Source organism: Phocoena sinus, chromosome 13 (assembly GCF_008692025.1).
Source record: "Phocoena sinus isolate mPhoSin1 chromosome 13, mPhoSin1.pri, whole genome shotgun sequence".
In the NCBI taxonomy this organism is placed as follows: Eukaryota; Metazoa; Chordata; class Mammalia; order Artiodactyla; family Phocoenidae; genus Phocoena; species Phocoena sinus.
Window position 1 is genome coordinate 60,125,954 of NC_045775.1, and position 21,878 is coordinate 60,147,831.

Consider the following 21,878-nt stretch of genomic DNA (forward strand, 5'->3'; position numbering starts at 1 on the left):
CTCCTGTCAGCTAAAAGCAGCTGTTCAGCGGGCCAGGTAGCCTGGGCGAGTCCTGGGCTCTCTCATCAGCGTCTTCCCTGTTTCTGGAGAGCCTGCCTTCAAGACATCTGGGTGAGCTCTTTCTGCTAAGGGCCATCCCCACGATTATGGCCTTGGTGAGGACCCCAACGTGGTGACTCAGTGACTCTCATCCCTTAACCTCAGGCTCTGGTCTCATGCAAGCCGTGGCCGGGCTCAGGAGTGAGTCTTCAGGAGACCCCTTCACTTGATCCCCTGCCTTGTTTTCCCCTGCGTCCTGCCTATAGAGATAAACCTCCAAGATTCACCAGAGAGCTGAGGATGGGAAGACATCCCAAGTGTCTTTTTCCAAGCATGTTCCCCCAGGGAAGAGAATTTGCATTAACTAGGCACCCACTATGTGTGAGGCACCCATTATGTGTTTTACCCTAATGTTTTCCAAGGTAGGGTGTGAGATCCTCAAGGATGACCCACTGGGGAGCAGGAAGAACATACTAAGACTTCTGTTTATATTTATTTCTAATCCAAGGAATAAGAAAGAAATTAAGTATACTTGCATTTAATGGAAACTAGCCCCTGCATGTCTGGCACAGGAGGTATCTTAAGGGTGGAATGGGGATTACAGTCACGCAGAGGCTGATGTGACATCCCCAGGCTTTCATTTGCTCATTTTTAGCATATTGAAACAAACTGCAATGAACATCAATGGATTTATGGATTTTAAAATGATCCTAACAAAGTGGACAAATGGCTTAAAAATGAGGCCACAGGTTGAAAATAATACTAAAATTTAAACATAAGCAAAGAACCAAAAAATAGTAGGGAAACACTTCTACTTCCAGAATGAACTATATCATGTTACAAAACAAAAACAATGGTAATCCAACCAGATCTGATATGAAGTCGGTAACAAAGGAAAAAATTGGTAAAGAAGACTATTTGAACTACGAACTTACATCCACAATCTTTAAGGGGACTTTCCCTCTAAGTTTACGGCATGTTTTTCAGGGCCTCTCACTGTTGTGGCCTCCCCCGTTGCCGAGCACAGGCCCCGGACGCGCAGGCTCGGCGGCCATGGCTCACGGGCCCAGCCGCTCCATGGCATGTGGGATCTTCCGGGACCAGGGCACGAACCTGCGTCCCCTGCATCGGCAGGCGGACTCTCAACCACTGCGCCACCAGGGAAGCCCTTATGGCATGTTTTGAGGTAATAGCTAAGGGTGACATAAGGCCATCACATTTAGCAATGTATTTAAAACTAAGCACAGAAAACATGAAGGCAGGTATCTACAGTTTTTCAGAAATGTTTAAAGAAGTCAAGAAAAATCAGTGCTATTTGTAAGGAAATTTTATTAAATGTAATAATACAGTTTAAAGTCTCTTGAGGTTTCTTATACAATAGCAAAAGACAAAAAGCCATACACTATTGGAGAAACACATCCTGACTTCCTGGTTGAAACACACAGAAAGCAATACGGCAAAAAACTAAGATGCATTCATCTTTCACAAAAAGAATATTGAAAATTGTTGAATGATGTTTAGAAAACACTGCTTAAGGTTTGAAGCAAGAAGTATTAGAACAAAGTACTAGATTTCTCAGCAAGAGATAGAAGTGGAACATTTGGATGGAAGCAGTGCTATGTCTAACATGTTTCACCTTATGGTAATACCTAAATTCTATTTCAATGAAGACATTACATAAAAATTTCACTTCTTTTTAGAACATAAAAAGCCACAGGAGCTTGTTGTGCACACACTAGTAATGAGAAAAAGCTGGATAAAGATTTTAGAAAGTCATTAATTGTTTTTGCATGCATTAAAGAACTGAGGTCTTAAATAAACCAAGTTAACTAAATTCTAAGGTGGTGAGAAACTATTCTGAGGAGAGACAGGACAGATGAACTATTTCACCTTTGCCAGAGTATGGAGGAAAGAAGTCACCACAAGAGCCGACAGGTAAGAAGAAAACAGCTGAAATTTTAATGAATTCTTAAGAGCCAGCTCTGGCTCTAGTATGACAATTTAGAATCCCTGGAAAGCCCCAGACCCAAGGGGAGCCCACACTTCCTTGCCAGCTGTTTTGCCCTAGCTTCTAGCAAGTTCTCATGGAGAAGACTGGGGGTGGGGCAGGAGACCTGAAAGAGCCCTCCTCTCTGCGTTGCAGAGGCATAGGACCCAACTTGTGCCCCAGATTCTTCTTTCGTATGATGCAAAAGCCACACGCTTCTGGAGTGAGGAGAGGAAGGAAACTCTGCAGTGCCCCAGTTGTAGGCAAAATCTGCTAGTGCTGGACTAGAGGCAGAAGTCAAAGCCATCTGTTGCCAGGCGAGGAAAAGGAAATCTGCTTGGGGGTTTAGAACATATGTAGAAGCAAAATATTAGTCAAAAATAGCATGAAGGGGCTTCCCTTGTGGCGCAGTGGTTGGGAGTCCACCTGCCGATGCAGGGGACGTGGGTTCGTGACCCAGTCCGGGAGGATCCCACGTGCCGCGGAGTGGCTGGGCCCGTGAGCCATGGCTGCTGAGCCTGCGCGTCCGGAGCCTGTGCTCCGCAACGGGAGAGGCCACAATGGTGAGAGGCCCGCGTACCGCAAAACAAAACCACACACACACACACAAAAACAAACAAACAAAATAGCATGAAGGATGAGCAGTAGAAATGACAGTATACTGTTGCAACGTTCTACTACTACACTTGAAGTGGTATAATAATATTTGATGGGAAACTGTATATTGTAAACCGTAGTACAATCACTAAAAAGCAAAATAAAGAGGTATAATTATTAAGCCAGTAGTAGAGCTAAAATAGAATTACATTAAAAGTTCTCATTAATATAAAAGAAGGCAGGAAAAGAGGGGAAAAAAATGAAGATGGGACAAATAATCAAATGGTAGATTAAAATCCAATCATATTTATAGTTATATTAAATGTCTAAATACTCCAAATAAAAGGCAGAGATTGTCAGATTGGGGGAAAAAAAGCAGGCCTGATTATATTTTCCATAAAAAACCTATTTTGGATACAAAGACATAGATAGGTTAAAAGCAAAAAGATGGAAAAAGATATACCATGTAAGCAGTGATTTTTAAAAAGGTAGAATGGCTATGTGAATATTAGACAAAGTAGACTTCAGAACAAAGATTATTACCAGTTAAAAAGAGGAGTAAAAAAATTAAAATAAATAAAATAAAAAGAGGGATAATACATAGCGATAAAGGGGTCAATTCATCAAGAAAACATAACAACCCTAAACGTATATGCACCTAATGAAAGAACTTCAAAATACATAAAGCAAATGATGATGGAATGGAAAGAAGGAAGAGACAAATCCACAATTATAGTTGGAAACATCAAAAAACTTCACCCCCAGCTCACCTAACATTGCGGGTTCAGATCCTGAAATTCCTTCAAGCTATTTCCTCTGTTTCTAAACATCACTTACAGGGAAGATGCAGATACCTTGGCCTGGTTTCCTCATTTCTGTCCTGAGTCGGTAGGCATGGTCAAGTCTTACTTAGACTTTAAGGCCAAAGGCTGTTATGGATGTCCATAATGGAGAAGAGACAGATCAGAGGTTAGAGGAAATACAGACCAATGTCTTTTCGGACCTCTTCATTTTACTGATGGGGACAGTGAGGCCAGAATCCTGAAATAACTGACCTGAGATCACACCACTGGTTGGCTGTAGAGCCGGGACTAGAACGAGGATACCTGCCCTCAGTCCAGTGCTGTTTCTGGCAGAGGGGGGGATCAGAGTGGAGGGAAGAAGAATGAAACGGAGAGGAGGGGAGGAGAGAAGAGCAAGTTTGTAGGGACTTAGTGGTTTGCAGACTTGAATTACACTCTTTGTTATGTTTCCAAACTTCAGGCCCTACAGTGCTGTTGGGGGAAGGAAGTTGGGAATGGTATACACATTGGAAACAGGGACACATTTTAAGACTTTCGAAGAGGCTTTTAGAGCCACTTTGAGGAGTGTCAGCGTTCTGGGGAACATTGCATGGGAAAAGTCAGCGATGGCTCAAGAAGTAGCAAGCCAAGGGAAAAGGTTTCCTTTTGGAAATCGAGTGAAGAAGTCTTGTCTTTATAATTTCCCTTATGTCCCCAGTATCAAATAGAGTTTCTGGAACACAGGGGATCAATCCTTCCACAGCCAGTACCCTGACACCCATCTCTACCTGGTTTATTTCAGCATAGGAACGTTGTCTCTGAAGGAACTCTTGTTGGGGCAGAGACACTGCTCAGAGCAGAGTTCCTCTAGTCCAAGTGGGGCACAGCTACACCCAAGGTCCTGCTGGCTGGGTCTCGATGCTCCTCTCCCCTACACATACACAGGAAAATGGTTAGATATGTACTAAAGATGCTGCTCATTGTGGAGTCTCTAAAATGTCAGGAGCCAGGGTGAGGACCACCAGCTGGGAAGAGAGCTCTGAACCAAGGCTTATGAATAACAATGTTAGCTTTAGCTGATGCTTTACGGGAAGTGCCCATCACTTTCCCATACCTGGTCCCTTTCAACCCAGTTACTCTTTGCCGTAATTATGCTTTTCATTTTACAGCTGAGGAAACAGTTTCAAATGCTTAAGCCAGTTTCCCAGGGACATGGGCCGGTAAGTGGCAAAGCTTGGAGTGGGACCCAGTTGACCAGATCCCTTACTCACCTTTGGAGGGTGAGAGAGACGTGTCAAGAGAGTATTCGGTCTCACGTTGGCCTGGGCTCCCTTAGGGTGCCTGTGTGAAGAATGGGGAGAAGGCCAGGGTGGGTGGTGAGACCAGTTCTGCCTGGAGAGTCAGGGTTTCACAGACGGGGAAAACATTTTAGATGGCACTAAAACAGCTTCCTAAATTTGGCTGTCCATCAGAAACAACCAGAGAAGTTAAAAAAAAGGCTGATTCCTGGACTCCTCCCCAGACCTATCAATTCAGTATCTCAGTGGGTAAAACTGAGAATATACCTGTATTTGTCCCAATAGCTTCCTTGTGGCCGGATGGAGACCCTTGAAGGGCTGGCAGTTGGGGCCAGTCTCAGGGACCTCCCATCTCATGCAGGTGTGGGCAGCCCCCTGCACCCCCTCCTCCCTGGGGAGGGGGGTGGGGCTTCTGAATGGAAGACGAGGGTTCTGCCTGCTACTCTGGTACCTACCTGGGTCCAGAGACCAGGGTCCCATGGACATGGCAGGAGCCTCCCGGTTACATGATCTGCGCCGCACAGACTAGTTTACCACCACCTACTGCGGACTGTGCTTACGGAAATGATTTCTTTGTCAAAACACAGGACAGTGAGCCTGTTTTGGCCCCAGGCTTCTGTTTCATAACTCCTTCTATCGGAGCAGAAAGAGGAGCACATTATTTTTCTTCTGCTCCCTGTTTTCTCATGGCTCAAGACAGCAACAAGCACTTTGTGCAAACAGAAAAGCTGGCTTTGTTGTCTGAGGACAGGGAAGTGAGAGAGACAAGAAGGCGGCCTTTCACGGACCATAAAAGAGACACACAACACAAAGCAGGCTTGGGGCGGGTGGGCGGGAGGGCTTGAGAATGGCAGAAAGAAAGCATTTGCACGCATTCACTGGCTCATCCAAGTTTCACAGGTTTCAGTAGTAAAAGTGATCTGGGCAGGTATGTGTCAAGGCTGTCTGGCAGAACGCTTTCTACTAGGAGGACTATTCTGGGATGATTTTATGCAATGATGATGTTTCTGTAAAACCAAGTGAGTCGATCAAGTTGTTGAGGGCATTTTGACGTTTAAGAAACCTTGGTACTAATATATGACAATAAGCAGCGGGCTTTCCATGTGTCACCTGCTCCTCCCTGTGACCTGTGAGGAGACAAGGTGGCCATTGTCATCCTTAGTCACAGAGGAGAAACCAAGGCTCAGAGACTGAGTTCCCTTTCCTCAGCTCACACAGCAGAGCCAAGTTCAGTTCCTGATGTGTGTGTTCGTTTTGCTTTACTCTGGTGATGTCGGAAACCATTCAGTAATATAAGTATTTCCCTATGTTACTGGTGTCATGAATCTGAATTTAATAAATTTTATCGAAGTATAGTTGATTCACAATGTTGTATTTATTTCTGCTGTACAGACGAATCTGAATTTTTACACGTTTTATTTTCTTCAAGTAGAGCACAGAAGTCGATTCAACTGATAAGTTAGCACAGCCTAGCAAGATGTGTACGTGACTTTGAGAAGCGTTCCTCACTAACAAAATAAAATTTTCTCAACAGTCCAGAAATGAATAAACAAGCAGAAATTTACCCCTAAGCTAGGTCTTTTCTCTTTCCACCTCCAGATAAATGCTCTTTCTAGAACAGTGATTCTCAAATTGTAGTGAGCGACAGGATGACCTAGAGGGTTTATAAGCCAGATTGCTGGGCCTCAGCCCTAGAGAGTCTGATTCAGCTGGTTTGGGGTTGGGCCTGAGAATTTGCATTTCTTGTAAATTCCCTAGTGATGCTGAGGCTGCTGTTATGTGGAACCCATTTTAAAAACCACTGTTTTATAGTGTTCTTTTCTATGTGTACACAAGTGTATATCTCTATAGCTCTGCATATATACACACACAGATTATTAAAAATGGACCCCTGCTTTACTTATAATTTAAAATTTTGTTTGTTTGCATTTAACAAAACAAGACATCATGCCAACTCTGTAGATTAGAATCTGCATCATTCTTTCTTTAAAAAAATTATCTTATTGAAGTTGATTTACAGTGTGTTAATTTCTGCCATACAGCAAAGTGATTCAGTTATACATATATATACACTCTTTCATATTGTTTTCCTTTATGGTTTATCACAGGATACTGAAAATAGTTTCCTGTGCTACACAGTAGGACCTATTGTTTATGCATTCTATATATAATAGTTTGCATGTGCTAATCTCAAACTCCCAATCCAACCCAGCATCATTCTTTTTAATGGCTACATAGGAATCCATTGTACGTCTGTACCGTTATTTATTTAACCAGTCTCTATTACTGGGTGTTTAGACTGTTTCTATATTTTTCCTACTACAAACAATACTACTGCTCTTTTCATATATCTTTATACATTAGTGCTAACATTTCTGAAGGATACATTTACAGAAGTAGAATTCAGATGGGGGACAGTGATTATGTCTTAAATTACATACTGCCAAGTTATGCCCTACCCTCATAAAGTTTATTCCAAATTATATTCCTAACAGTAGAATTTGAAAAATCCCTCAACACTGAAGGTTAAACATCATTTTTATCTTTGCTTATCAGATAGGTGAAAAATGCTCTACTGTTATTTTGAGTTGCATGTCTTTTATTAGTGAAGTTGGGCATATGTTGTTGACCACTTATATTTCCTCTCTTGTGGTGTGCGTGCATATATCCTTTACCTGTTTTCAGGGGAAAGAAATTCAGAAAAATGCATGGCACTTTCCTCCCTGTATTGGGCGTGGCTTGGGCTCCTGACACCCTGTTGAAGCAATTTGGAGGTGCCACAGAAGAGGAACAGGAAACAAGCCACAGAAATGAGCAAAAATTATTAAAGGAATGAGTTTAGAAAAGCAGAATGAATAAAGATTGTTTAGGCCAGAGAATAGAAAAGGGAAGGGGCAGTAGGAAGGACTCACCACTTCTGAATGGTAGGCGTTTCAAGAAGGGTGGCTGATATGTACTCCTTCTACCAGGAACCAACTTCGGTTCCCATAGAGGGCTTTATTCAGTGTGAGGAAGGCCTTTCTGATTATACGTGCTGGTTCTAGTCTATGTTTCTACTCTTAGAGACATTTCAACTCAGCTGGAGATACACTTCAAATTATGGCACATAATCTTCCAAATAGCTCTGTGTTCCTTTTTTTTTTTAACTTAGAGAAATTTAAGATACAGTGGTTAGGTCAATCTGACTTCATTTAATTAAAAATTTGGGGCTCTTTCCTACCCACCTTCTGCCTCAGTGTTTGGAACTGTCCCTTCCTCCTTCCCAGCAGCATGTGCCTTTAGCACTTGCGGCAGCTCATTTACAAGTTATGTCCTCTGCCTGGATGCTGACTGGGGCGCCAGGGTTAATACGGCATCAACCCAGCTCAGCAGCTGAGAGGTCCCCTCTTTCCACAGGACCTGAGCAAGTGTTTTGCATTCAGGGAGTTTTCAGTGATCGGTACAATTCAGGCGGCAGCCCTCACCTGTGCTCTCTCTCTGCCTCTGCCCCTCTGCGACGATCTTGACTCCAATCTCATTACTGGGCTCTTTTCCCTGTTCTCCAGAAGGTACCCTCTTGTACCAAAAGCATTAGTGAGCACTGCAGTAAGAGGAAGGTACAGTCAAGGACCCGGGACCCCCTGACTTCCCTCTTCTATGAATAGAATTAGAGAGTCCAAACTAGAAAACTGAGGCATCGCCAACTCCTCCCAAACCCTCCACTCCCCCAGTCCACTAGTGACTGGATCTTATCAAATTTCTCTAAAATGTGATCTATTTTTGCATCCTTATTATCCCTGGTTTAGTCTAAATCCTTTCTCCCTTTCCTGAATGAATGGTTTGGCCTGCTGGCTTCCTCTAGTCACATCCCCCTCCAGACCATTTAATCATATAACTATTCATTCATTCATTCACTCATCTGCCATTCTGTGAGAATTGACTTGTCTTTGTGCCAAACACATCCAATAAATGCTGTAAGACTGAGTTATCAATTACAAAGAAGACATCCAGGCAATCAGCCCTCTTGGTTCAAAGGAGCTGCGGGGGGGGGGGCTTTCTTGGGTGGGGTTGCAGAGGCAAATGAACTTGAGGTGAGCCTTGAAGTGTGCATAGGTAGAAAATACCATGAGTTGTCCATCCAGCAGTCATTCCCCATTCTTTCTTGCTGCAGTGGTCCACATTCTCATGCTCAGGGAAGCTGCTTTTGACTCCAGCCATAGATGGGGGATCTTGATTGGTTCAAACAAATCACAGTGGTTGCCCTTTCAGTGATTAGCTTAGGCCAATAGGACCTTAGGGGAAGGCTTCTGGGAGGCTGAGGGGAATGCTTCTGGTAAAGGTTTTCTTCCCTCATGAAAACAAATGTATGGGAAGAAAAGCTCCTCTTCTTCACAGATGTTACCATATATGCATGTGATTCCTGAAATCACAGCCACCTACTTGCAACTGTGAGGAGAGATATTGCCACATATTGAGGCTGGCAGAAAGGTGGAAAGCGTTTGGGTTCTTTAAGGTCACAAGCCTGCGAATTAAGCAACTCTGGAAACTACCCACCCGCAAACTCCCATAACAAACTTATTATTTAAGTCTCTTTTACTTGGGTCTTCAGTTGCTTGCAGCCCAAAGTACCATGCAGGTGAGATGCAGCCCAATGGGATGACTATTTCCTGGCTTGCTGTCCTGGGGTCACAGTGGCCCTGTTCATTTTTCTGACTTTGCCAAGGTCAGGTTTGCATGCTACAGGGTGTATTATTGAATACCAACTCTGCAGCCTGGCCTGATGGAAAAGCGGAGGATCTGGGGCTAGAACATGGGTCAGAGAGCCTGTCTTTTTCTTTTTTTTGTACTCAAGCATTGTTATTTATTCAGCAAATATCCTTAAGCACTTACTACGTGTCTGGCACTATTCTAGGTACTGTAGTGACCAAAGAAAAAGTCACAATTTCTGGGTTCAAGGAGGTGCATCCACTACAGAGGTGACCATGTAGACTGATGTAATACAGGAACATTGTGATATGCTTTCCAAAAGCATAAAGAAATGGCCAGTGAGTGAATTGTGTACAAATTAGAAATTATAAGGCTTTAGTTTCTTTCCTTTTTTGTGTGTGTTTCTCTGTTCTTTTTTTAATTGAAGTATAGGTGATTTACAATGTTGTGTTAATTTCTGCTGTACAGCAAAGTGATTCAGTTATATATATATATGTATATATATATATACATTCTTTTTTATTTTTAAATTATTTATTTATTTGGCTGCACTGGCACGTGGGATCTTTTATTTGTGGCCTGTGGGATCTAGTTCCCTGATCATGGGTTGAACCCAGGCGCCCTGCTTTGGGAGCGTGGGCGGAGTCTCAACCACTGGACCACAGGGAAGTCCCTGTACATTCTTTTTTCTTTTATTGATTTATTTAAAATTTTTATACCACCATCATGTAAAATGACTTTCAAGGCATCTACTAATGAAACAAAAAACTAGAAAAAAATACACAGAAAAGAATTTAAACACAAACACAAAAAGGTATAAAGTGAAACATAAGCCGCCCTCCCATCTCTCTCCTGTTTCACTTCCCCAGGGGCAACTATTGTTATCAATTTCTTTTACATAATTCCAGAGATATTCTGTACATATACATGCATGTATAGCTGTCCCCTTTGTTATACAAACAACAACACACACACAGTGCTCACACTGGTATGCACTTTGCTTTCTTCACATATTTTGAAAATCATTTACCATCAATATGTGTAGATTTTTAAAATACCTGTATAGTATACCATTATATTTATCTTTATACATTTGGGAATATACTCTATCTATAAATTGTATTCTGTCTTTTCCTCCACCTACCATTATAGCTTAAGTATTTCTCACAATAGTGAAAATGCTTTTCATCCATGTGTGATGTCTGCATAATGTGGTAAAATGTTCATCATATGATAAATAAAAAAATAAGAATTACAATTATATGTATGATCCCGATTTTTTTTGTAAAAAAGTAGAAAAATTTATACCTATTGCCTATATAGGAGGAAAAAAGAGAAACCCACTGAAATGTAATTTAGATAATGAGATTGAAATTGGTTTTGATTTTCTTTATAATTTTCCAGATTTTCTTGATTTTTTTTCTCCAAGGAATGTGTATTACTTTTATAATCAGAAAAATATAAGAAACATTTTTAACAATCTTTTGGCTCATATTTTATTGCAACAATTACAAATAAGACAATAACTAAGACAATGCTGCCTTCTTCAGATATAAGAGTAAGATTTTTCAATTGTGATCAAAAACTTCCCTTCTTTTGAATCCCCAAAGGAAAATAGGAAGAAGAGGGGAGATTTGGGTTTGCATTTGCAATTCTCAGCTGAGGCTGTAGCAGCAAAGGTTTTACCAGCGCGAAAGGGTTCAGGTCACGGGGAAAGAGCTTGAGAAAATAATTGAAAAATAAGATAATCGGGTAGGTACAGGCACTTGCTGTTTGGGGTTGGGTCACAAAGCTGCCTGCCAAAAGGAGAAGCCAGTGTCTTTGCAACTGGGTTTCAACCCTACAAAACTGTATCCTCCTCCCTGTGATTTTTAATCCCACTGGTGGTCACAGGGAGGCAAGTATGTTTGTCTTAAAGTATCACCCTGTGTAACTGAAGTAATTATAATAACTACCATTTAATGAGGGCCTATGAGATACTGTTTGCTTTGGGAACATTTTTTCTAATTTTTTTTAACATCCTTATTGGAGTATAATTGCTTTACAACGTTGTGTTAGTTTCTGCTGTATAACAAAGTGAATCAGCTATACATATACGTATATCCCCATATCTCCTCCCTCTTGTGTCTCCCTCCCACACTCTCTATCCCACCCCTCTAGGTGGTCAAAAAGCACCAAGCTGATCTCCCTGTGCTATGCGGCTGCTTCCCACTAGCTATCTATTTTACATTTGGTAGTGTGTATATGTCAATGCTACTCTCTCACTTCGTTCCAGCTTACCCTTCCCTCTCCCCATGTCCTCAAGTCCATTCTCTATGTCTGCATCTTTATTCCTGTCCTGCCCCTAGGTTCATCAGAACCTCTTTTTTTTTTAGATTCCATATGTATGTGTTAGCATACGGTATTTGTTTTTCTCTTTCTGACCTAACTTCACTCTGTATGACAGACTCTAGCTCCAACCACCTCACTACAAATAGTTCAATTTCACTTCTTTTTATGGCGGAGTAATATTCCATTGTATATATATGCCACATCTTCTTTATCCATTCATCTGTCGACGGACACTTAGGTTGCTTCCATGTCCTGTCTATTGTAAATAGTGCTGCAATGAACATTGTGGTATGTGACTCTTTTTGAATTATGGTTTTCTCAGGGTATATGCCCAGTAGTGGCATTGCTGGGTTATATGGTAGTTCTATTTTTAGTTTTTTAAGGAGCCTCCGTACTGTTCTCCATAGTGGTTGTATGAATTTGGGTTCTTTAAGGTCACAAGCCTGCGAATTAAGCAACTCTGGAAACTACCCACCCACAAACTCCCATAACAAACTTATTATTTAAGTCTCTTTTACTTGGGTCTTCAGTTGCTTGCAGCCCAAAGTACCGTGCAGGTGAGATGCAGCCCAATGGGATGACTATTTCCTGGCTTGCTGTCCTGGGGTCACAGTGGCCCTGTTCATTTTTCTGACTTTCCCAAGGTCAGGTTTGCATGCTACAGGGTGTATTATTGAATACCAACTCTGCAGCCTGGCCTGATGGAGAAGCGGAGGATCAGGGGCTAGAACATGGGTCAGAGAGACTGTCTTTTTTTTTGTACTTAAGCATTGTTATTTATTCAGCAAATATTCTTAAGCACTTACTACGTGTCTGGCACTATTCTAGGTGCTGTAGTGACCAAAGAAAAAGGCACAATTTCTGGGTTCAAGGAGGTACATCCACTACAGAGGTGACCATGTAGACTGATGTAATACAGGAACATTGTGATATGCTTTCCAAAAGCATAAAGAAATGGCCAGTGAGTGAACTGTGTACAAATTAGAAATTATAAGGCTTTAGTTTCTTTCCTTTCTTGTGTGTGTTTCTCTGTTCTTCTTTTAAATTGAAGTATAGGTGATTTACAATGTTGTGTTAATTTCTGCTGTACAGCAAACTGATTCAGTTATATATATGTATATATATATACATATATATATATGCATTCTTTTTTAAAAAAAGTATTATTTATTTATTTGGCTGCGCCAGGTCTTGTTGCGGCATGTGGGATCTTTTATTTGTGGCCTGCGGGATCTAGTTCCCTGACCGTGGATTGAATCCAGGCCCCATGCATTGGGAGTGTGGGCGGAGTCTTAACCACTGGACCACAGGGAAGTCCCTATACATTCTTTTTTAAAAAATATTCTTTTCTGTTATGGTTTATCATAGGATATTGAATATAGTTCCCTGTGCTATACAGTAGGACCTTGTTGTCTATCCATCCTATATATAAAAGCTTACATCTGCTAACCCCAGCCTCCCACTCCGTCCCTTCCCCAACCCCCTCCCCCTTGGCAACCACCAGTCTGTTAGAGAGCCTCTCTTACCGTCTCGTCTTATGCCAGAGAGTGCCCAGCATATCCAGAAACCATGAGCTTCCCAGGCTGGAAAGGCATCTTGGCTACCATCTGGGTCAGAGGACAAGCAAGTGATTTAAATGAATGAACAGGCCTGTGTTAGCTTAGTAAACATGTAGGAATATCCTTTATTTCATGAAGAAAGAAGCTGTCTTTAATTTTTTCTTGATGCAGATGGACCTCTTGGTTTACCTTTCATTGTTCTTATGGGAATGGAAAAAGAAGAACTGTTCTATTGAAAAATAAACTCAGCCTCCAGGTTGGGGAGACATAGGCTATATTGGGAAATGTGGTAGACTGCAAAGAGTGCCCATCTAAAGGGGACGGCTGTGGTTGGCACCAAGTGATTGCTGCCATATGGAAATCCCAGAGCAGTATGATAAGTCTTCTGATTTCTCAAGAGAAGCCAGAAATCTGATTTAAAATTTTTTGGAAGGCAGATATATCCCTTTGTGTGGTGAACATGTGCCTTCTAGGCACAAACATCTGGAAGCAGAACCTAGGGACAGAGGCATTTGGGGTTAGGAGTGCAGAGTGTGTGGGTGAAGATTCAGAGAGAGGGAGACAGGAGCTTGGGCTTTTGAGGGACAGATGTTGAATTCTTGTCTAGGTGACAAACATGAAAATGAGGTTAAAAAGCACATTATAGAAAATATAGAAATGACTAAAGAAGAAAATGAAAACCACTCACAAGCCTGCTATGTAAAGAAACACTAATTTTTAATCTTTTCCCCTTATAGTCTTTTTTTTTTTCTCTTATAGTCTTCTTTCCTGACTTTGTTTTTTTTTTTTATTTTTTAATTTTTGGATGCATTGGGTCTTGGTTGCTGCGTGCGGGCTTTTCTCTAGTTGCCGGGAGGGGGGCTACTCTTTGCTGTGGTGCGCAGGCTTCTCCTTGTGGTGGCTTCTCCTGTTGCGGAGCACAGGCTCTAGGCACGCGGACTTCAGTAGTTGCAGCATGCGGGCTCAGCAGTTGTGGAGCACAGGCTTAGTTGCTCTGCAACGTGTGGGATCTTCCTGGACCAGGGATCGAACCCGTGTCCCCTGCGTTGGCTGACGGATTCTTAACACTGCGCCACCAGGGAAGTCCCCTTTCCTGACTTTAGATTGTGAGCATTTCCCCCTCATCATTAAAAGCTCTCTACAGACTTACTTTGGAATGGCAATAATGTAAGTCTAATACCAAGGCCATGTCTCGTGTAACCCCAAATATTTTTATTCTGTCAGAATAAAACGCCTTCCTGAATCTTGGCTGGTTGCTGTGTTCGCTACATGTGACACTTGTCACGTTACTGCAGTAGGTTGTCTGCCTCCCATGCTTGGGGGCAAGATGGGGGGTAATAGGAAGGGATAAAATCTGGCAGACAGAGAAATCTAGGGAGAGGACCAAGGCTAACCAGTCACTGGAGATCTTTAAGTGAAACTTAAATGCCCAAGTGGGATTCCTTTTATGAAACTTTAATTAAATAAACTTCCTGGGGGTAAGCCACATCTGCTCCTGGTTTCTTTAGGGGCTCTGGGAGTGGGTAGGAAGTGTTTACATTCGCCTCATCCTAATGTTACTCTCAGATCGCCAGGCTAGGAGTGAAGGAAAGGGTACCAGCAAATCCATCCCTGGTCAATTCAAAGTATTTGCTGACAGATGGCCAATAGGCAAATGAAAAGATGCTCAATATTGCTAATTATGACAGAAATGCAAATCAAAACTACAGTGAGGTATCACCTCACACCAGTCAGAATGGCCATCATTAAAAAGTCTACAAATAATAAATGCTGGAGAGGGTGTGGAGAAAAAGGAACCCTCCTACACTGTTGGTGGGAATGTAAATTGATACAGCCACTATGGAGGTTCCTTAAAAAACTAAAAATAGAGCTACCATATGACCCAGCAATCCCACTTCTGGGCATGTATCTAATTCTAAGATACATGCACCCCAGTGTTCATAGCAGCACTATTTACAATAGCCAAGATATGGAAGCAACCTAAATGTCCATCAACAGGTGAATGGATAAAGATGTGCCATGTATACATATATATATACACACACACACACTATATATATATTTATGTGTATATATATATACACATTATGTATCTATATTTATGTGTATATATATATACACACACATTATACATATAATGGAATATTATTCAGCCATAGAAAAGAATGAAATAATGCCATTTGTAGCAACATGGATGGATTTAGAGATTATCATGTTAAATGAAGTAAGTCAAAGAGAGAAAGACAAACGATATCACTTATATGTGGAAATAAAAAAACGATACAAATGAACTTATTTATAAGACAGAAATAGACACACAGACATAGAGGACAAATTTGTGGTTACCAAAGGGGATGGGGGTGCAGAGAGAGAGATAAACTAGGAGTTTGGGATTAATAGATACACAGTACTATATATAAAACAGATGAACAACAAGGACCCACTGTAGAGCACAGAGAACTATATTCAGTATCTCGTATAACTGATTCACTTTGCTGTACACCTGAAACTAACACAACATTGTAAAGCAACCATGCTTCAATTTAAAAAAATTGTTTAAAAAAATACTTGCTGAGCAGCAGCTTCCAACAGTTAAGTCAGTCAGCGAGCGAGGCCCTCTAGCTGTCCCCTCTGGAGTAGGTGGCCCTGGGGCCTGCTGGAAGGAGTGTGAGCGATGACGGCCTGCAGGAGTCCCTGGGGAATGAGGTTGTCATACGGCCTCTGAGTCTCATCTTTGTGTCTGTCACCTCTCACTGCCCTCTGATTTAGGGGAGGGGGGCCCTGGCAGACACACTATACCTGCTTTGTGACTGCATGCATCTCCCCGAGGGTGTGTTCCTGTGCCTTGTGCAACGACGGCTGAGTCGCCGGGCACAGGTCTGAATGCATTTCCCAGGCAGCTGGCATGATGAAAACTGTCTGGCCCAGCTCCCCTCCTCTCTACTGTGTTCCCTTAACAGACACTTGACATGGTAGTGGGAAGCGGCTTCAAAGGTCATTCACAACACACCTGTGTGAGTGAGATCTTGCTTTGTGTGTATGTAACACCATTCCCAGGGATCAACGAGGGTGAAACCAACAAAACAAACTGATGTGCAATGCGGATTATTTGTAGTGCTAATAATAATTAATACAATAACTATTTATTGAGCATTTGCTATGTGCCACTCTTTGGGTGAAGGACTTTTATGCATGAACTCATTTAAGCTTCATGAAACCTCCCTGAGTTGGATATCATTAATATGTTAATTGTAATGATGAGAAAACTGAGGCCCATGAGAGCATATTACAAACAAACAAAACAAGACACCTCCAGGTTGCCCAGGAAGGGTGAAGGAGAGCTTCCCAAGAAAATGACACATGCTCAGAGCTGGAGTGTTACCAATTTTTGTAAAGGTTATATTTCATTTGGTCAACGAACTGAACTCTTCAAATTAATTGCAGTAGATTTTTCAGTTGCTTTGCTAGGGTTTTTTAAGTGTACAATGAAATCAGTATAATATTTCCTCTTTTAAAAATTTTTATTTCTAATTTCTGTTTCACGTCTATTGTACTGGCCAGATCTTTCCAACTAATGCTAAGTAACCATGACAATGGTGAGAAGTTCATGATTTTAAAATGAATAACTTAGTGTTTTACAATTAAGAATGATAGTAGCTCTTGGTTTGAAAAAGATAATCTTGTTAAGAAAGTGGTCTCTGTTCCTACTGATTTTATGTTTTGTGTTGAAAATGGAGATTGTATTTTATCAAATGTTTTTAGGAAAATATTGACCCAAATGTAAGGTTTTTCTCATTTGACTTACTACAGTGTATTTTCTTAGCTGCCCCTTACATCCTTGTAGTCCTGGATATGCCGTGTCGGGGAGGAAGAAATTTTCCTCTACTCTTCTAGGTTCTTCTGGCTGGTCTCAGAATTAAATTGACATGAGACAGACGAACAAGAGAAAGTCACACAAAGTTTAATAACATGCATACATGGGAGAGACCAGGAAAACTGAATAACTCTCCAAAATGGCTGAAGCCCTCACTATACATACTATTCAGCTAAAGACGAAAGAGGATGTTGGGAGAGTGGTTTAGGGCTTCAAAAGGGAAGAAGGCCAATTCACATGGAGATGAAAAAGTAAATGTTTGGTAAAGAAATGATTGATGGGTCACGCAGAGAAATTGGGACACAGAATTTTAACAAATAGACTTTGCTAGATTCCTCCCTGTCTACACACCTAGCTCAAACTATAGTTATCTATGGTGATGGCTCCCATCCTGGAACAGGTCCTCTATCTACATTTTTTACGCAGTTAGTGGGAAGGTCAAAGTTTCTTCCTGAGTTTTTTGGGCCTTAAGTGTCTTCAGCTTGAAATAATCTGCATGCCAGAGATATTTTGGGGTGGCAAATTTTGTTCCCCACAGATCTATTGGTTGTGATACTTTTTTTTTTTTTTTTTTTTTTTTGCGGTACGCGGGCCTCTCACTGTTGTGGCCTCTCCCGTTGCGGAGCACAGGCTCCGGACGCGCAGGCTCAGCGGCCACGGCTCACGGGCCCAGCCGCTCCGCAGCATGTGGGATCTTCCCGGACCGGGGCACGAACCCGTGTCCCCTGCATCGGCAGGCGGACTCTTAACCACTGCGCCACCAGGGAAGCCCTACTGCCCATTTTTTTAATCAGGTTGTTTGTTTTTTTAAGTATTGTGCTGTATGAGCTATTTATGTATTTTGGGTATTAACCCCTTATCAGTCATATCATTTGCAAGTATTTTCTCCCATTTAGTAGGTTGTCTTTTCATTTTGTCAATGGTTTTCTTTGTTATGCAAAAGCTTTGAAGTTTAATTACGTCCCTTTCATTTATTTTTGCTTTTGTTTCTTTTGCCTTAGGAGGCAGGTTCAAAAAAATATTGCTGCGATTTATGTCAGAGTGTTCCACCTACGTTCTCTTTTAGGAGTTTTATGGTTTCAGATCTTACATTTAGGTCCTTAATCCATTTTGAGTTTATTTTTTTTGTGTATGTTATGAGAAAATGTTCTAATTTCATTCTTTACATGTAGCTGTCCAGTATTCCCAGCACCACGTATTGAAGAGACTGTCTTTTCTGTACAGTATATTCTTGCCTCCTTTGTTGTAGATTAATTGGCCATAAGGGCATTGGTTTATTTCTGAACTCTCTATTCTGTTTCATTGATCTATATATCTGTTTTTGTGCCAGTACCATGCTCTCTTGATTACTGTAGCTTTGCAGTATAGTGTGAAGTTTGGGAGGTATAACCTCCAGTCTTTGTTCTTTTTCTCAAGATTGCTTTGGCAATTAGAGGCCTTTTGTGATTCCATACAAATTTTAGGATAATTTGCTCTGGTTCTGTGAAAAATGTCCTGGGTATTTTGATAGGGATTGCATTAAATCTGTAGATTGCTTTGGGTAGTGTGACAATTTTAACAATATTAATTCTTCCACTCCAAGAACATGGGATATCTTTCCATTTCTTTGTACCATCTTCAATTTCCTTTGTCAGTTTTTGTAGTTTTCAGAGTATAGATCTTTCACCTCCTTAGTTAAGTTTATTCTTAGATATTTTATTCTTTTTGATGCTATTTTAAATGGGATTGTTTTCTTGCTTTCTCTTTCTGATAGTTCATTATTAGTGTATAGAAAAGCAACAGATTTCTGTATATTAATCTTGTATCCTGCAACTTTAATGAATTCATTTATAAGTTCTAATAGATTTTTTTTTTTTTTTGGTTTGGAGATTTTAGAGTTTTCTATGTATAGTATCATGTCTGCAAATAGTGGCATTTTTACTTCATCCCTTACAATTTGTATGCCTTTTATTTCTTTTTCTTATCTGATTGCTGTGGCTAGAACCTCTAATACTATGTTAAATATAAGTGGCTAGAGTGGGCACCCTTGTCCATGATTTTAAAGGGAAGGCTTTCAGTTTTTCACCATTGAGTATGATGTTAGCTGTGGACTTGTCATAAATGGCATTTATTATGTTGAAATATATTCCCTCTATACCAACTTTAAGGAGAGTGTTTATTGTGAATGGATGTTGAGTTTTGTCAAATGCTTTTTCTGCATCTGTTAGGATGATCATGTGATTTTTATCCTTCCTTTTGTTAAAGGGGTGTATCACAGTGATTGATTTGCAAATATTGAACCATCTTTGCATCCCTGGAATAAATTCCACTTGATCATGGTATATGATCCTTTTTATATATTGCTGAATTTGATTTGCTAATATTTTGTTGAGGATTTTTGCATCTATATTCATCAGACATAAGGTCCTGTAATTTTCCTTTTTTGTAGTGTCCTTGTCTGGTTTTGGTATCAGGGTAATGGTGGCCTCTTAGAATGAATTTGGGAGTGTTTTATCCTCTTCAGTTTTGTGGAATAGTTTGAGAAGGACAGGTACTAACAATTCTTGGTATGTTTGGTAGAATTCCCCCTTGAAGCAGTATGGTCATGGACTTTTGTTTGCTGGGAGTCTTTTTTAATTACAAATTTAATTTCATTACTTGTGATCAGCCTGTTCAGACTGTCAATATCTTCCTGATACAGTCTTGAGACTTGTATTGGGTGGGCCAAAATTTCGTTCTTTTTTTCCATAAGATGGCTCTAGTAGCACTTAGTTGTCTTTTTTTGTTAGATTGTATGTGACAGCTGTCATATCAGCATGCATTTAAAAAAAGACATCAAAATTGGTGAATTTTTGTGTAGCCACTTTAATAATGTAGATGGAAGAAAAAAGCAACATTTTTCACATATTATGCTTTATTATTTCAAGAAAGGTAAAAATGCAACTGAAATGCACACATGGTTTTGTGCAGTGTATGGAGAAGGAGTTGTGATGGATGGAACATGTCAAAAGTGGTTTGCAAAGTTTTATGCTGGAGATTTCTCTCTGGATGATGCTCCATGGTCGGGGAGACCAGCTGAAGTTGATAGTGATCAAAGAGAAACAATAATTGAGAACAAATCAACGTTCTACCACGCGGGAGATAGCCGACATACTCAAAATATCCAAATCAAGCGTTGAAAATCATTTGCACCAGCTTGGTTATATCCATCGCTTTGATGTTTGGGTTCCACATAAGTTAAGTGAAAGAAACCTTCTTGACCGTATTTCTGCATGCAATTCTCTGCTGAAACGTAATGAAAATGTTCTGTTTTTAAAACAAATTATGATGGGCGATGAAAAGTGGATACTGTACCACAATGTGGAACAGAAGAGATCGTGGGGCAAGTGAAATGAACCACCACCAACCACACCAAAGGCCGGTCTTCATCCAAAGGTGATGTTGTGTATATGGTGGGATTGGAAGGGAGTCCTCTATGATGAGCTCCTTCCAGAAAACCAAACGATTAATTCCAACAAGTACTGCTTCCAATTAGACCAACTGAAAGCAGCGTTCGACAAAAAGTGTCCGGAATTAGTCAATAGAAAACGCATAAGCTTCCATCAGGATAATGCAAGACCACGTGTTTGTTTGATGACCAGGCAAAAAAATGTTACAGCTTGGCTGGGAAGTTCTGATTCATCTTCTGTATTCACCAGACATTGCACCTTCAGATTTTCATTTATTTCAGTCTTTACAAAATTCTCTTAATGGAAGACTGTAAAAGGCACCTGGAACAGTTCTTTGCTCAAAAAGATAAAAAGTTTTGGGAAGATGGAATTAGGAAGTTGCCTGAAAAATGGCAGAAGGTAGTGGAACAAGAGGGTGAAAACGTTGTTGAATAAAGTTCTTGGTGAAAATGAAAAATCTGTCTTTTATTTTTACTTAGAAAACCGAAGGCACTTTTTGGCCCACCCAGTATATTCAGGTGCTCTTGTATTGGGTGCTGAAAAGACCAGCAACCTAGACACTGATATTGATATTTGATAAAATTATGGCTGAAAACTTTCCAAACCTGAAGAAGGAAACAGACATCCAGGTACAGGAGGCACAAAAGGTCCCAAACGAAATGAACCCAAACAGGCCCACACGAAAACATGATATAATTAAAATGATAAAAGTTAAAGAGAGAGTTCTTAAGACATGCCACTTCCTTTTGCAGAAAAGGAAAAATCAGCCTTTTGGGGTTCCCCTGTATATAGCTTTTTGTTTTTCTCTTGCTGTCTTAAGAATTCTGTTTCAATAGTTGTTTTTTTCAGGGTTTTTCTCTTGCCCTTTCAACTGAAACAAATTCCTCTGTCTTCTCATTTTGCTTAACTTTCTCTGTCTCTATGAAATTAGGTGAAATGGTTACCTATTGTGGTCTTAAAGGGGTGTCCTTGTGTGGGAGCGTCCTTATACAGTCTGCGTGTGCCCAGTGGCTTTGGTGGGAGAGCTGGATCTGACATGAACACCAGTCATCTTTCCTCAGAGTGTGCTGGGAGCTATTACCTTGGTAGGAGGTGGGGCTGGACATGGAAGGGCTAGAGCCAAAACCAGGTGCTAGCGAGGACGTGAAGTAAAGGGAACTCCTGTGCACTGCTGGAGTGAATGTAAATTGGTGCAGCCATTATGGAAAACAGTATGGAGGTTTCTAAAAAAAATTAAAAACAGAACACAATATGGTTCAGCAATCCCACTTCTTGGTATATAACCAAAGAAAATGGA

At 40.9% G+C, this 21,878-nt stretch overlaps 1 protein-coding gene across 2 annotated transcripts in view; it reads right to left on the reverse strand.

The window, feature by feature from the left end:
- The window catches only part of TGFA (transforming growth factor alpha), a 153,552-nt gene that overhangs the window by 21,030 nt on the left and 110,644 nt on the right, over positions 1-21,878 (reverse strand). The window contains exons 9-11 of one of the 2 annotated variants that reach the window (XR_004352971.1): positions 13,247-13,327; positions 4,677-4,746; positions 4,194-4,336 (exon numbers count right to left, since the gene is read on the reverse strand). The gene's annotated coding sequence lies outside the window, so the exon portion shown is untranslated. The remainder of the gene's footprint in view (positions 1-4,193; positions 4,337-4,676; positions 4,747-13,246; positions 13,328-21,878) is intronic. The other variant, XR_004352970.1, reaches the window with a different exon arrangement.